A 16,122-nucleotide genomic window follows, 5' to 3' on the forward strand; every position below is an offset into this window, starting at 1 on the left:
AATAATACAGAATAAACATATAACATAAATAATACTGAATAAACATATCTGGGAGCTGATGATGGACAGGGAGGCCTGGCGTACTGCAGTCCATGGGGTCTCAAAGAGTCGGACACAGCTGAGCGACTGAACTGACTGATTTTATCACACCTCATCTTTCAAAACAAATACCATCTGGAGACATTTAATGGTAAGCAGTTATCATAACACAATTTGCAGAGGGAGGGGAAGATCCTAAAGAAGCTTCCAATCTATTACAAAGCTTCAAACCCATAGGAAGGTTTTATGTTCCATTACTTTGCTCACATATTAGATTTAAAAGGCACTCCATTTCTCATGTGTCGATCTGATGTAAGAATCAAACCTGAGATTCTTGTTCTTGTTCATTCACTCTGAGAATACTTCAACATCATATTCTAGCTGAATCCTTACTCTTGCTCCTCAGATCATGTCCCCCCACTGCTGGCAACAAACACATTTTAAAATCCAGTAACTTTCAACAGAGTTGTGCAGACAACAGTCAGTGCTGTCAGTCTAAGATGCTTTGGTTAAAAAAAAGTCTCGTTTTGAACTACATGCCAAAGAGAGGTCTCATTCTCCTATCATGCATATTTGTGGCTGCGCTATGATGAATTAGCTCAAAGCTGTCAGAGACCAATGCCATTGGCTCATTATTGGTTTCCTTCCTGTTATCACATCCAGTCCCTTTAAAGATTGTATTACTGCTGGGAAGTCTTAAATAGTTGGGTGTGTAAACAGGCTCTAAGAGTCCATTGACTAGCTGATTTGAAATCAACATTAACTTAAATACACTCAAATATCTGAGTTCTAAACTTAGAATCTTTTACTTAAAGTAATATAGAAAACTAGAAAAGATATGCTTTCAACAAACATATTCAGCAGTTTTGTGCATGTGAATGGAAACTGTGTTAAGTTTATATTTTAACGTTGTAACAAAAACAAATGTTGTTTCACATTTTGCTATAAAGTGATTCTAATTATGTAAAACCCTAGTGTGTGCATGCTAAGTGAGGTCAGTCCTGTCCCACATTCTGTGTGACCCTATAGACTATAGCCTGCCAGGCTCCTCTGTCCATGGGATTCTCCAGGCAAGAATACTGGAGTGGGTCGCCATGTCCTCCTCCAGGGATCTTCCTGACCCAGGAATCGAACCTGTGTCTCTGACATCTCCTGCTTTGGCAGGCGGGTTCTTTACCACCAGCACCACCGGGGAAGCATAAAACCCTAGAAGTCCATGTATAATGTTCGAGTGCAGAATGGCCAATACCAGTAATAAATCAGTCCTGAATGTCATCATTATTCAGAAATCAGTGACCATACTTATCTGTGAAATAATCAATACTATTACAATACTTAATGACTGAAAAATCATAATGAAAAAACTCCAATCTCTCTAAATCTTCCCCCAAGTTGTCAAAACATTTAAGGCCATCCCTTTCACATCAGCACTTTTATAAAGGGTTGTAAACATCTTAGTTATAGATTAAAATCTAATAGAGAAAATATATCACAACCAAACACTGCTACATTCAGCCAACTGCAATTAATAACACACAGCAATAACCTTTCTTGATTTGAGTACAATAAAACAAATCATTATAGTTAATTTTTTGAGGAAATGACTTATTTCCTTATAGGCTTATCCATAAAATGATCACTTGTCTTAAAAAAAAAAAAAAAGGGCACACTCACATTCTTTACATATGGCTAACAAGGACAGTGTAATTTGTTGGCAGTTTTCATAAAGAGGAAAAAAAAACTATAAGTAGTAGGTTTAATTCATTCTGAAAAAAGAAATCAAAATAAAAAGGCAGAAAAATATAGTACTATTCTTCCTAACGTTACTTATGTCAGTGCAAATTCCTTTAATTATCACAGTATGAGTAAAATGTCAGGCATTTTGATATTACCCCAAAATAACAAAAATCATGTCTCTGGGAATTTCATAGTGATAGCAAAATATGTATGACAGAACTAGAGCCTTCTTGCAAATAAGATATAAACCATAACATCTATGTTTTTATCCACGAATTCTTCCCACCGTAAAACATAAAAGAGAATAGTTTTAACCCAGATTTTGTGAGGCATCCACCTGATTTCCACATCAGATTGACGTAGAGCTGAGACTCCCAGAGCTAGTAAACATAGCACCTTACATTTGGCAGTCTGAAGAATACAGTTAACAAGAAATGAAAAGAAACAAGAAAGGCAGTGCCAAATTACTGTTCAAGGTTTGAAGAACACTACAAATTCACTGACTGCTTCCTGCTTATTCAGAGCCACTGCCATGAGCCTCTCTGAGTTATCGTTCTATCAAGATGCCCAGATTGCTACAGACAGCCCTTATGCAAGCACAAAGTTTCCACCACACACTATCGTCTCATTTTCCTGTGCATGTTTATTTTCAGATTTCAACAAAATTATCAGACACGAGTTACAAGTTCATTTAACATATTTTAAGGGTAAAAAACATGACTTTGACAGTGGAACTGACACTGATGACACATAAGATACTCTTGTTAGTTGACAAATTAGGCTGTCTGTGGCTTTGATGTTTATGTTACTACATTATTTTTTTTCAACTCAACGCAATCTCTACTACTGTTTCCTAAGAATTTGCCAGGTAATGACTTTTTTAGGTTATAAAAAAGCAAAAATGATGTTTAATAAAATTGAGTTTGTGGGATTATCTTTTAAAATTAAATTCCTAAAACTGACCCCCTAAATACTAAAAAATAAAATGGAACACCTGTGAATTGTATTAACGTTAGTTTCATATTTTAGAATGAGAATCTATTGACCCCCTTAAAGTTTTATAAATATCAAAGTAAAAAATTTACTTTTCATATAAATATGAGTAAAAAAAGGAATTATTCTAGCAATAATTCCATTTGTATCACACATTAGAAATCAGCCATGAAGTGAAAATAAGGTAACAAGTATTTTTTTTTAGTTTTTTAATCCAAGCAACTTCAAATTTTTCCCATAAAAGGAATTCCTCTTTATTTTTCCAGATTAGAAACATACCATATTTACATACTTTTCTCACAAAACCACTTACTAAAACAATTAGAACCTTGTAAGAGAATTTTCATTAATTAAATGCTGATCAAAAAATGCTCATATGGAAACATTTTCCTGTTGGAAACTCTAATAAAGAAAATGTGGTGCTTTATTATTGTATGAAAATAACATTTCCTTAAATTCAAATGTCAAATATAAACTTCCATTGACGATTTACGTAGAACTTTTTCAAGTAAACCTAGAATTTCAAACTCTGTAAAAAGAATGCTCACCTATCTCTACTATAGGAAAGAAAGTCAACAAAAGTAAAATTTAGTGAAACATTCTCTATCATCATTCAAAGAGGTGTTCTTTGAATATACAGTGGCGTAGAGTCCCACTTGAAAGTTGGGAAAAGAATAACAACAATAACTTACTGGATCTCAATGAGTCAATTTTAAAAATAGGGTCTTCCTTGGCTAGACAGGTGCAGACAACACGTAAGATGCCATATATTTGCAAAATACTAACTAATGAAAATCAATGTTCAAAACACAGAAGGAAATGCTCAAAAAACAATGACGACAACAAGAGAAGATGATTCAAAAAATATGGGCAAAGATACAAACAGGTGTTTGAGAGAGGAATAAACACAACTGGCCAACGAATATATGAAAAGATGCTCACTCTCATTAGAAATCAGAAACATGTAAATAAGAATCTAATGAGATAGCATCTTTATAGCCATCTTTAAGACTGATAAACCTTAAAATTTAGGCAAAACCACGTAATTCTCATGCTCTGCTAGTAAAACATAAAATAGCTGTAGCAAACAATCCAGTAAAACCCAAAATATGTATCTTCAATATTCCACTTACAGGTATCTTACTTGAAAAATTCTTTTGTGGATAGATAGGAAACATGTAAAAGAATGTTTAAAGCAGCATAATTTTTAAGAGCAAACAAAAATAAGCTAAATATCCATCAGCAGATGAACAAATAAATTCTGATATACGATGGGAAACTATATAGCAGAAGAACATGAACAAAAAGCCACATACATAATACAGACCAATCTCAAAAGTCTAATGTCGCATCAGAAAGTCAAGGTGCAGAGGCTCACACATGCTATACTACTACTACTAAGTCACGTCAGTCGTGTTCGACTCTGTGCGACCCCATAGACGGCAGCCCACCAGGCTCCCCTGTCCCTGGGATTCTCCAGGCAAGAACACTGGAGTGGGTTGCCATTTCCTTCTCCAATGAATGAAAGTGAAAAGTGAAAGTGAAGTCACTCAGTCGTGTCCGACTCTTAGCAACCCCATGGACTGCAGCCCACCAGGCTCCTCTGTCCATGGGATTTTCCAGGCAAGAGTACTGGAGTGGGGTGCCATTGCCTTCTCCGACACATGGTATAGTTCCTTTTAAACAGAATTTTAAACATCAATGAAAAATGTTGTAGTGGGCTATGTATGTGTTTTAGGGGTGGGGTATGGAACGCTATCCTTTCTATGATGACAGATGAATAACATACACACAAATTCAGCAGTTACCTATAGGGGGAACACAGGGAATAAGCCAGGGAGGTGGGCACAGGGGCTTCAAAAGTAGTGATAATATAGGTGTCTTTTAGGTGGGTGGCAGATACATATATGTTCACTTTTTGTAGAAAAGAATTACACAGTTATAAAGAATTATATATACTATAAATCAATTTTAAATATTAAAAAGGGATTCCTTGTTCTTGAAAACTGTCAAAAGCAATGAGCTAAGGCAGAAAAAGGAGACTGGCATAATGTGGCCCGAAGAGCAGAAGAGTTGCTTCTACCCTGAGAAAGTACGGCAGCCAAATGATGTAAAACTGGGACGTCAGCATTTCAACTAGTTTGTAAGGGATGGAACTCCAGCCTAAGTTGATTCAGTGAAGAGGAAACCACACAAAAGAGGAATATTTAAAAATACCTAACTGTATGCTCTTGTGGAAAACACCAGTGTAGCATTTGACCCTGGCATCTAAACTCTCCGCTCTGCCACCTACCGGCTTGACAAACTCAAGGGTTTCACTAGGGTCTTAAAGACAGACAACTTCTACACAAATGGCCCTTACCTTGAAGACGACGACTTAGTATTTATAATGTCTGTTAAGAAAAACACAATTAAATTCCTATTTCTTACTTTCCTCTCAAGAAAAAAATACCTAAAGAACCATAGCTCATTAAAGCGCCCCACATATGCACTTTTCAGCTGAAAAATAAGACCCTAAAGTGCTATAAAAGTTAAATGTAAAAAGACATAAGAGCTCTTTACTATCATACAAAATGTTTTAAAAAACTCTCATGAATTTATCAGTACTGCAAGTCAAGTGCATTTTAAAAGCAGTTCAACACTGTTTTACTGTAGCATACAATATGCATTAAAACGGACAAGAATTTTGATGTATCAGTTCTGAGAGTAAAATAAAGTCTAAGTATAAATGGTTCTCAAATACAATTATTTCTCAGAATTTACCCTAACATAGATGGTTCTCAAATACAATTATTTCTCAATATTACCGTGAAGTTAACTTTTAAATGGTATTATTCAAAACATAGTTTTATCACCTCAAATCCACACGAGTTTAATCAACATTTGTACCAAATAACAGAATTTTAAGTCAGTAAGTTAATAGTCACAAATTGTTGAAACTAGAGTGCTTTCCCCCACCAAAAATAAAACATATTTGATAAGGTTGCCTGTTCCCCACAGGCTACAAAACTCTTTAAAAATTCCCTCTTGAAACTGCAACCCACTCCAGTATTCTTGCCTGGGAAATTCTGTGGACAGATGAGCCTGGAGACCTACAGTCCATGGGGTCACAAAAGGGTCAAATACAACTTAGCAACTAAACAACAATATGATCAATATGCCTTTTGCTAAATTAATTTTTAGGCGCTTTTCCTAAATTTGAAGAAAAAAGTTCTTTGATAAGCATGTAATTGGTCCCAGTTCAAAATAGGGTGATACTAATTAAAAACGTATTTTAGGTTTCTGGCACGAATACAATCACAGGAGGAGAGAGTCCTTTATGTTGTATTTGATACTCAAAAATGATTTTTCCATTTGAAGGGCAGGAGTGAACTAAAGATAGGACTTTGGTTAACCTTTTGTTCAGAGTTGAGTTGTTTTGAGGATATTAAATTTAAAGAAATAATAACATTTGAAGAGGTAGGTCAAACAAAGGTCACCCAGGATATATTAGCAAGAGAATTCAAATAATAAATCAATTTATAAAAAGCTCTCTGCCTTTTCTTTTAAAAACCATCAATCTCTCTGAAGTTGAAAATCCCACATTAAGGTTTCCCCACTTAGAGATCTCTTATTACAGATGAAAAATGCTTCATAACTTTTGCAACAGTTTAGCCATTGTTAGGATTAAAATATAAGTTAATAATTTAAACATCTGCTGAAACACAGAATCTTTTAGTAATGCCACCTTGCCTTTCAATGATTTTAAAAGACCATGATGGGCTAAAAATAACCGTAAAAAACACTTTCTCAGGATAAAAGCAAACATAACAACATTAGCACCATTTGCTTTTTAGTTAGCTTCTTTTTAAATTAGCAAATTCTAAACTAACCCAATCTAGAACTGAAACAACACAGCTCTTTCAATGGCAAGGAAATCTGAGAAGCTGATCTGGAAAGCAAGTGTATTGGGATTACACTTTCATACACATTCTTGACAAAGAACGGCCAACACAGTTTTAAATTAAATAGTACTACACTTAAAATTATACTGGGTCCTGTGTAAATCCTCGAGAGAGATATCTACAGAAAGCAGTAACTGTATCATCACTGACTGTGTGATCTTGGCTAGACTGCGTAACCTCTCTGAGCCTCAATTCTTCATGTCTAAAGATGGGTATAATAACAGTACCTGATTCATGTGGCTGCTACAAGGAATAAATGAGATAATAATGCAAAGTTCTTAGAATTGTATCTAGCACGTGATACAAGCTTAATACATATAAGCTATGCGGTGGACATTTTCTAATGGATTTCAAAACTCTAAGACACTTGATTCTCCATAAAAATTTTAGGTATAGTAAATAAGAGTATTTGTCAAAACATGACCAGGGACCAGGGATGATCCATAGCTACAGTAGTGCCCGAGGTTTGGCTAAGAAGTATCTTTTGATTGAATTAAAATTTAATGAAGCTAGAGTAAATTTTAAGTATAACTTATGGAGTCCCTTGGACTGCAAGGAGATCCAACCAGTCCATTCTGAAGGAGATCAGCCCTGGGATTTCTTTGAAGGAATGATGCTAAAGCTGAAACTCCAGTACTTTGGCCACCTCATGCGAAGAGTTGACTCATTGGAAAAGACTGATGCTGGGAGGGATTGGGGGCAGGAGGAGAAGGGGACGACAGAGGATGAGATGGCTGGATGGCATCACTGACTCGATGGACGTGAGTCTGAGTGAACTCCGGGAGTTGGTGATGGGACAGGGAGGCCTGGTGTGCTGTGATTCATGGGGTCGCAAAGAGTTGGACACGACTGAGCGACTGAACTGAACTGAAGGAAAATATTTTTGGTAATATAAGTTAAATTATCAAAATTCTATTATGTTGTTCATTAAATAACGAAGTGATGTATTACCTATGGTTTTCATGGAAAAAAGTTAATTCTGCTCAAACATAAGTTTGCTAACAAATACATGTATGTGTATATATGTGTAATTATTATTATCTAGAAGACTTAATGAGCCATAAAAAATGGGTTTATGTCTGCTTCAGACAAAATGTAAGTATCAGTTTCTAGAACTTAATAGGATTGGTATTTTTTACAGCTCAAATATTCATTTTTTGATGGTACTGAATGTCTCAAATTCTTCATCTTACAAATTTTAATGTTCTAAGATTATCTATAACTCAACCTCCAAATAACTTATTTTCCCTTTAAGGGTCACATTCAGGAAAGAAGATGCTAACAGGTAGTCTAGGTAGGCAAAGAATAAATGCTGTCAGTAGTCTATGAACCTTTTTTTTATTTCCTGGCATATGTGTTTAATACATTGAGGATTTGAATTAATTGGTATATCAACAAGTACATGAGGTATGGATGGGTGAAAAAATTTGGAAAATAAAGCACAGGCTAGTCTAAAAGTTATCTGTTGCTCTAAAATTATACAGTTCAGGTTTCTGAGGCATTTAAAGAAATCCCTGTAAGTTCCCAAGAGTATGGGCTCCTCTTCTTTCTCTCTCTATTCAGCCCCTTTCCTATAACTACACCCTTTACACTCCCAACCATGGCTACCTAGAGGAATACTGTCTTTGGAAGATCTTACTCTGAAATTCTAACTTGATTACCAGTAGGAGGGTTGAAGGTACACAGTCTGTAGAACAGAAGCCACAGTTACTTTCTTTTGCAAAATGGCTTTGGGAAGCAGTTGTTAATTCCCAAAGCCATGTGGGAAACTGTGACTTCCATAAGAATTGAGAGTTATTTTAAGGTAAAACAGAGACTGAAAAGACTCAGATTCAAACCAACACTATGCAGAAGGATCCACCCGAGTGCCCACAAATATGAGACAAAATGCCCACACTCATTAAACACTGAAATCTGGTCTCCTAAAGCTCTTAATTCCTTCATTCAGCAAATATTTACAAGGTCCATGTTCTGTACCAGGCACTATCTGTGCAGAATGGGGCTTCAGTGGTAAATAACCAACTGTCCTTGAATTACATTCATAAACAATTAAAAAGTGTGATGATCTGGAAGATGGTTTCACATCAGAATCCATGAAATCTGGATTATAAAAAAGCCAGAGCAAAGGCTGTAAGAGGGCTGTGTTTGGTATCTGTCTCCTTCACAAGAGTAAGATCACCCTAGCAGGTTGCATGCGTGCCAGGTCACTTCAATCATGTCCAACTCTTTGTGCCCTCTGGACTGTAGCCCACCAGGCTCCTCTGACCATGGGATTCTCCAGGCAAGAATACTGGAGTGGGTTGCCATGCCCTCCTCCAGGGGATCTTCCCTACTCAGGAATCAAACCCGCATCTCCTGCAGCTCCTGCACTGCAGGCAGATTCTTTACCGCTGAGCCACCAGGGAAGCCAGGTTAGCAGCATCTAATCTAGCAACCGGCACAAAGTAGAGATTCAAAGTTCAACAAACATTGGGGAAGATTAGCAGTATGAAGAGGTTCAAATATAATGTCAGAGGTATTTAATTCTTCAACATCAGGGTGGACACCATCATCATTCACGTTTACTGAGCATTCCCCAGACATCGTTCTACCACTTCACACACATCTTTCTTCACCTTTCAAAGTTCCTAACAAATAAAAAGAGAAAACAGGATAGGACCATAGAGTTTCTACATTTCAGCCTTACTAGGATCAGAAGTGGCAAGATTTACTTTGACACAGGTGATTAAATATGACTGACAGAAGCTTAGAACTAAATAGGTCATGGGGAGGCGGGTGTGGAGAGGAGATACCACCATTAATAGCTTTTATATCCCTACGGTGTATAAATTTTATTTTAGATTTTCTACGTTTTCTCTAAATAGTAATTACTTTAAAAATCTGAAAGGAAGTAAGCAGACTTGAGGGATTTTACTAAAGAGGGAACCTGGGTGCAAGAAGTCGGGAGCCAGAGACGTCAGGAAGAGCAGTCCCTTAGCATGAGTCTACAGGGAGCGGGGAGGTCTTCCGGCCAGGTAACAAAGTTGTCTAAGGCTCAGCATTCCTTCAGCTGAAAACTCCAGGGTGTATTTTAATTGTTTATATGAACACATTACTGCTGCAAGGAGCATCAGTCTTGAAGGCAGGTTTCCTGGTGGTCTGTGTTGCCACCTACAGAAACTGTGCTTCACATCCTCTAATGGATAGTGATCATGGAGCTGTTCTATGTATGATAATAAACCAGGGGGAGGGGAGCACAAAAACATATAAATAAAAAAGCATCACCCCATGATTTCTCCAATTAATACTTTAATTCTCTACTTTCTCCTTCCAACTTAGCAGACTGCACATGAGAAGTTGAACTTGTAAATAAAATAGGAACACACTTGAATGGAGGAGAACCTGTCAGGTGGCCGAGATCCTTGAAGATTTTAGGTCAAGGAGCCAAGAAGCTCTATATTTTAAACTCAGCAGGTTACTATGAAAAGATGGTGATCTCATTAAGCACCTGAGACATAAAACTATGAGTTCTTTAAATAATGTGGCAATTTATGCACCATAGAAAATAGAATATAAAGTCTTTGTTCAAACTTTCCAAGTGACTCTGTTTTTCTTGACCTGGCCTGAAGTTTCAGGGGTTTTCATCAACACCTGTCTTTATACGTGAATTTCTTCTTTCAAGCCCTCAGCAGCTATCTAACCACTAAACCACATTAGGTCATTTACACAAATAGATCATTTTTAGCTCTTGGGTTCTGTAATAGGATAAGACAAACGTTCTTTTAAAACGTTTTCAAGAGGAATGAGGTACAGCTAGGTGGTGGTGGAAGCTGTGGGTCTCCAAGTGCCTTCACTAAACTTCTGGGCACTTTCCTCATTTCCACGGCTTAAAAGACTGAAGGATTAGAGGAACAGGAAAGTCAGTATCCTGCTTGGGTAATGACATGAACACATGAGCTTCATCTGTGGCGTTTTCCCTCAATGGGCTCCCTCGTCCAAAGCCCTTTACTTCAGAAACTCAACTCGACTGAACATCAGGGAACATGCCATTCATAAGAAAGAGCTAGTTTTGTCCTCTGAAGAATAAAATGACTGATCTAGATAACTTTTAATGTTCCTTATAGCTCTGAGACTCTGAAAGAACAATAATATTCTGCATCAAAAGTTTATGTGAAAAGTTTAAATGTTACAAAAACCTTTATGAGCAAACTAAAAAGATAAACTGGGAAAAAACATATGCAAGCTGTATCATAAAAAGAGGTTTGTTTATAGGAAACAGACCACTTTTAGGAGTATGCTAGAAATATGGTCTTAACTATATGAAAAGGTGCTCAGTCACACACTTAGTAAGAAGAATGGAAATTACTAGGCCAAGACTCCAATTTTCATTTCTAAAATGAGGAAATATCGAGAAGTTCAACAAAATCTAAATAACGCATCCTACTGGCGAGGCTGTGGAGAAACAGGAACTCTCACACAGTGCTGGTGGAAATGGAAAATGATACAATACCTATGGAGGGGGACATCATAATAGTCAACAAAATTACACAGGTATTTACCTTTGGGCTCATGTATCCATATGTAAATATATACTTATATGCGTGCATGCTATGTCACTTTAGTCATATCCGAGTCTTTGCAACCCTATAGACTGTAGTTTGCCAGGCTCCTCTGTCCATGGGGATTCTCCAGGCAAGAACACTGTAGTGGGTTACCATTTCCTTCTCCAATGCATGAAAGTGAAAAGTGAGAGTGAAGTCACTCAGTCGTGTCCCAATTCCTAGAGACCCCATGGACTGTAGCCCACCAGGCTCCTCCGTCCATGGGATTTTCCAGGCAAGAGTACTGGAGTGGGGTGCCATTGCATTCTCCACACCACCTGGAAACTCAAATATATATGTATATGGATTTTAAGTATTATATATATGGATTATATATACACACACACATATATATGTATTCAAGCTAATAAGCAAAGAAGGAAAGATAGAATTAGGATATCTAGGTCATGCTCATTCCTAGCAACATCACACACAACCAGCAATGAAAGGTTTCCTGATTAAAATACACAACACCCACTGGATCTACAAAGTACCCTTGGCCAAAAAGTATTTGTGTGTGTACATCTGAAACCTAAATCCGATTGAATCTCTGGATCTAACTACCAATTTTTCAGGAAATGAAGCATACAGAGAAGCATGTTAAGTGACAGCAAAATCCAAGGTGTAGGAAACTGTACAGGCAAGAGGACCCAGTTTCTCAGCAAATAAGCTGTAAAGGGAAAAAAGAGATGTTGATAATAAACCTACATGAACGCGGCATATCAATTCAGGGAAATTCATGAATCTGAGTTGAACAAACAATCAATAAAAAACTATGAATATGTATGTATGTATACTACATATGGACTTCCCAGGAAAAGGAGTACGTCAAGGCTGTATACTGTCATCCTGCCTATTTAACTTATATGCAGAGTACATCATGAGAAACGCTGGACTGGAAGAAGCACAAGCTGGAATCAAGATTGCCGGGAGAAATATCAATAACCTCAGATATGCAGATGACACCACCCTTATGGCAGAAAGTGAAGAGGAATGAAAAAGCCTCTTGATGAAAGTGAAAGTGGAGAGTGAAAAAGTTGGCTTAAAGCTCAACATTCAGAAAACTAAGATCATGGTATCTGGTCCCATCACTTCATGGGAAATAGATGGGGAAACAGTGGAAACAGTGTCAGACTTTATTTTTTTGGGCTCCAAAATCACTGCAGATGGTGACTGCAGCCGTGAAATTAAAAGACGCTTACTCCTTGGAAGGAAAGTTATGACCAACCTAGATAGCATATTCAAAAGCAGAGACATTACTTTGCCAACAAAGGTCCATCTAGTCAAGGCTATGGTTTTTCCAGTGGTCATGTATGGATGTGAGAGTTGGACTATAAAGAAAGCTGAGTGCCAAAGAATTGATGCTTTTGAACTGTGGTGTTGGAGAAGACTCTTGAGAGTCCCTTGGACTGCAAGGAGATCCAGCCAGTCCATTCTAAAGGAGATCAGTCCTGAGTGTTCATTGGAAGGACTTATGCTGAAGCTGAAACTCCAATACTTTGGCCACCTCATGCGAAGAGCTGACTCAGTGGAAAAGACCCTGATGCTGGGAGGGATTGTGTGCAGGAGGAGAAGGGGATGACACAGGATGAGATGGCTGGATGGTATCACTGATTTGATGGACATGAGTTTGAGTAAACTCCGGGAGTTGGTGATGGACAGGGAAGCCTGGATGGCATTACCGATTTGATGGACATGAGTTTGAGTAAACTCCGGGAGTTGGTGATGGACAGGGAAGCCTGGATGGCATTACTGATTTGATGGACATGAGTTTGAGTAAACTCCGGGAGTTGGTGATGGACAGGGAAGCCTTTGAGATTCATGGGGTCGCAAAGAGTCGGACACGACTGAGTGACTGAACTGAACTGAAGGTGATGCTAGTGATAAAAGAATCTGCCTGCCAATACAGGAGATCCAAGAGAGACAGAGGTTCAATCCCTGGTCAGGAAGATCCCCTGGGTAGGAAAAGGCAACCTGTTCCAGTATTCTTCCCTGGAAAACCACGGAGAGGAGCCTGGCGGGCTTCAGTCCTTGCAGCCACCGAGAGAATCAGACACAGCTGAGTGACTAAGCACACATACTACATATATGTTTGTATATCTGTATGTACATTTTAAGTATGTATGTATATCCATATCCATACATATATATGCATGTGTATGTGGGCGTATACACACGTAACTGAAGAAATCTGAAGTGAACTAAAGCATCTGATAATATTAAGAAACTTAATTTTGGGTGTATGCTGAAAACACTATTTTAAAGAAGAAGAACTTACTTTCAGGAAAAATATACTAAAATTTCACAGGTGAATTGGTAGAATATAGTCCCTGGTGGCTCAGACAGTAAAGCATCTGCCTACAATGTGGAATACCTGGGTCAATCCCTGGGTTGGGAAGATCTCCTGGAGAAGGAAATGGCAACCCACTCCAGTATTCTTGTCTGGGAAATCCCATGGATGGAGGAACCTAGAAGGCTACAGTGCATGGGGTCACAAAGAGTCAGACACGACTGAGTGACTTCGCTTTCACTTTCTTTCATGGGATTTGTTAAAAATGTGGGGGTGAATAGAGGAAGGATTGAGTGACAATGACGAGATTAGTTTAAGTTGGGTAGTGGGTACATTCATGGTTACCATTCTCTCTGCTTCTATGGATAAGACTAAATTTTTCTACAGTAAAGCTAAAAGCCACATGAACAAAAACAACAAAATTTATGTATCTAATACTAACAAGCTGGTAATAGAACACTGATATCAGACTGCTAAGTCGCTTCAGTAGTGTCCGACTCTGTGTGACCCCATAGACGGCAGCCCACCAGGCTCCACCGTCCCTGGGATTCTCCAGGCAAGAACACTGGAGTGGGTTGCCATTTCCTTCTGCAATGCATGAAAGTGAAAAGTGAAAGTGAAGTCGCTCAGTCGTGTCCAACTCTTAGCGACCCCATGGACTGCAGCCTATCAGGCTCCTCCGTCCATGGGATTTTCCAGGCAAGAGTACTGGAGTGGGGTGCCATTGCCTTCTCCGGATATCAGACTAAGACATTCTAACTTAGGAGCGCACCTGAGGAGCTTTTTCAAAATACAGTTTCTGAACCACCGTTATCTTAATGAATCCCAAATACAGAAGGAACGGTGTTGTGTCCCTCAGGACTGTGGGAGTGTGGAAAGAAGGTTGAGAACCACCTACAGTGTTTAAACACCATAAGGGTGGGGGCTGTACATCATTCATCCAGCTCTTTTACCACCATACTTGACATGTAGAAGGTACTCAAGAAATACTTGGTGAATTAATGATAACCTGGGAAGTGAAAATGAACATGTAAGCTTAATAGCAGCTAAATGCTAGTGTGTAAAAAACATCTTCATATTTGATACTGAAAAAACCATTTTGGTTGCTGAGTTTAAAGAGCATGACTTTCTGTTCTTTAAGTAGAATAGGTTTTCATTATAAAGCCACAGTCTAGTCACTTTCAACAGCTACAGGTAAACTCCTAGAATAAAAATAGTTTTAAATACACAATTGGGTGGGGTGAAGCTAGAAAATATTCTGATTCTACAATCTGTTTTGGACAAGACAGTGCTTTTTATGTGACTAACAAAGCAAACAGTAGTCAGATTCCCTGTACTGAAATAAACACACTATTTGCCAAAAGGGTTGAACGTACAAGGCTTATTCAATAAAGACACATTTCCCAAAATTAAATGGGAATATAGAATGACAAATACCCACATATATTTACATATCCCCCAAAGAAGACATATGACCACTTGGTATGGATTTTGTCTCTAATAATTACGAAATGGAGCCAAGCCCACTGTCTTACCGCAGAAAACAGCAAAATACCTCAAGCACAAGAATTACCTAATTTTAAAGTTGGGAGGAGTTTAGAAGCTAATCCAAACTTTTCATTGTGTTGATGAAAAAACAAACACCTAGAGAGGTTAAGGTGAAAAGTTCTGGAAATAGTTGGAGCAACCACAGATAAACACATGGTCTACACAGGTGCACAGAATGAAGAGCTGAGAATTAATCTTTGAATTTTCATGTGAGTAATAACGAACAAGGTATCAGTCTTGATTATAAACAAGTAAGTATGTGTCACCATACATACACATAAAAATACTGGAATACACATTTCTAATAAATCCTTTTAAAACAAAGTCTATAACCTAGTATTCAAGGGCATCCATAACGTTACCCCACTTACTTCTTCAAAATCTTTCCCAAGAGAACCACAGGACCTGGAAGGCAGCCATTTCTCTCTCTTATCTTTTGTGGTCTCTTATAGATGTAGTAGAGGACACAGTATAATTACAAAAAGTATTATTCCACAGATAATTTTCAAGTGATGAAAGAATGATCAGAATATATAGAACAGATAAACAACAAGGCCCTATTGCATAGCAAGATCAGATCAGATCAGATCAGTCGCTCAGTCGTGTCCGACTCTTTGCGACCCCATGAATTGCAGCACGCCAGGCCTCCCTGTCCATCACCAACTCCTGGAGTTCACTCAGACTCACGTCCATCGAGTCAGTGATGCCATCCAGCCATCTCATCCTCTGTCGTCCCCTTCTTCTCCTGCCCCCAATCCCTCCCAGCATCAGAGTCTTTTCCAATGAGTCAACTCTTCGCATGAGGTGGCCAAAGTACTGGAGTTTCAGCTTTAGCATCATTCCCTCCAAAGAAATCCCAGGGCTGATCTCCTTCAGAATGGACTGGTTGGATCTCCTTGCAGTCCAAGGGACTCTCAAGAGTCTTCTCCAACACCACAGTTCAAAAGCATTAATTCTTCGGCTCTCAGCCTTCTTCACAGTCCAACTCTCA

At 38.2% G+C, this 16,122-nt stretch overlaps 1 protein-coding gene across 2 annotated transcripts in view; it reads right to left on the minus strand.

The window, feature by feature from the left end:
* The window catches only part of NT5DC1 (5'-nucleotidase domain containing 1), a 112,001-nt gene that overhangs the window by 66,843 nt on the left and 29,036 nt on the right, over positions 1-16,122 (minus strand). The gene's annotated exons all lie outside the window — the stretch shown is intronic.

The sequence above is a fragment of the Bos javanicus genome, chromosome 9 (genome assembly GCF_032452875.1).
Source record: "Bos javanicus breed banteng chromosome 9, ARS-OSU_banteng_1.0, whole genome shotgun sequence".
Classification (NCBI taxonomy): domain Eukaryota; kingdom Metazoa; phylum Chordata; class Mammalia; order Artiodactyla; family Bovidae; genus Bos; species Bos javanicus.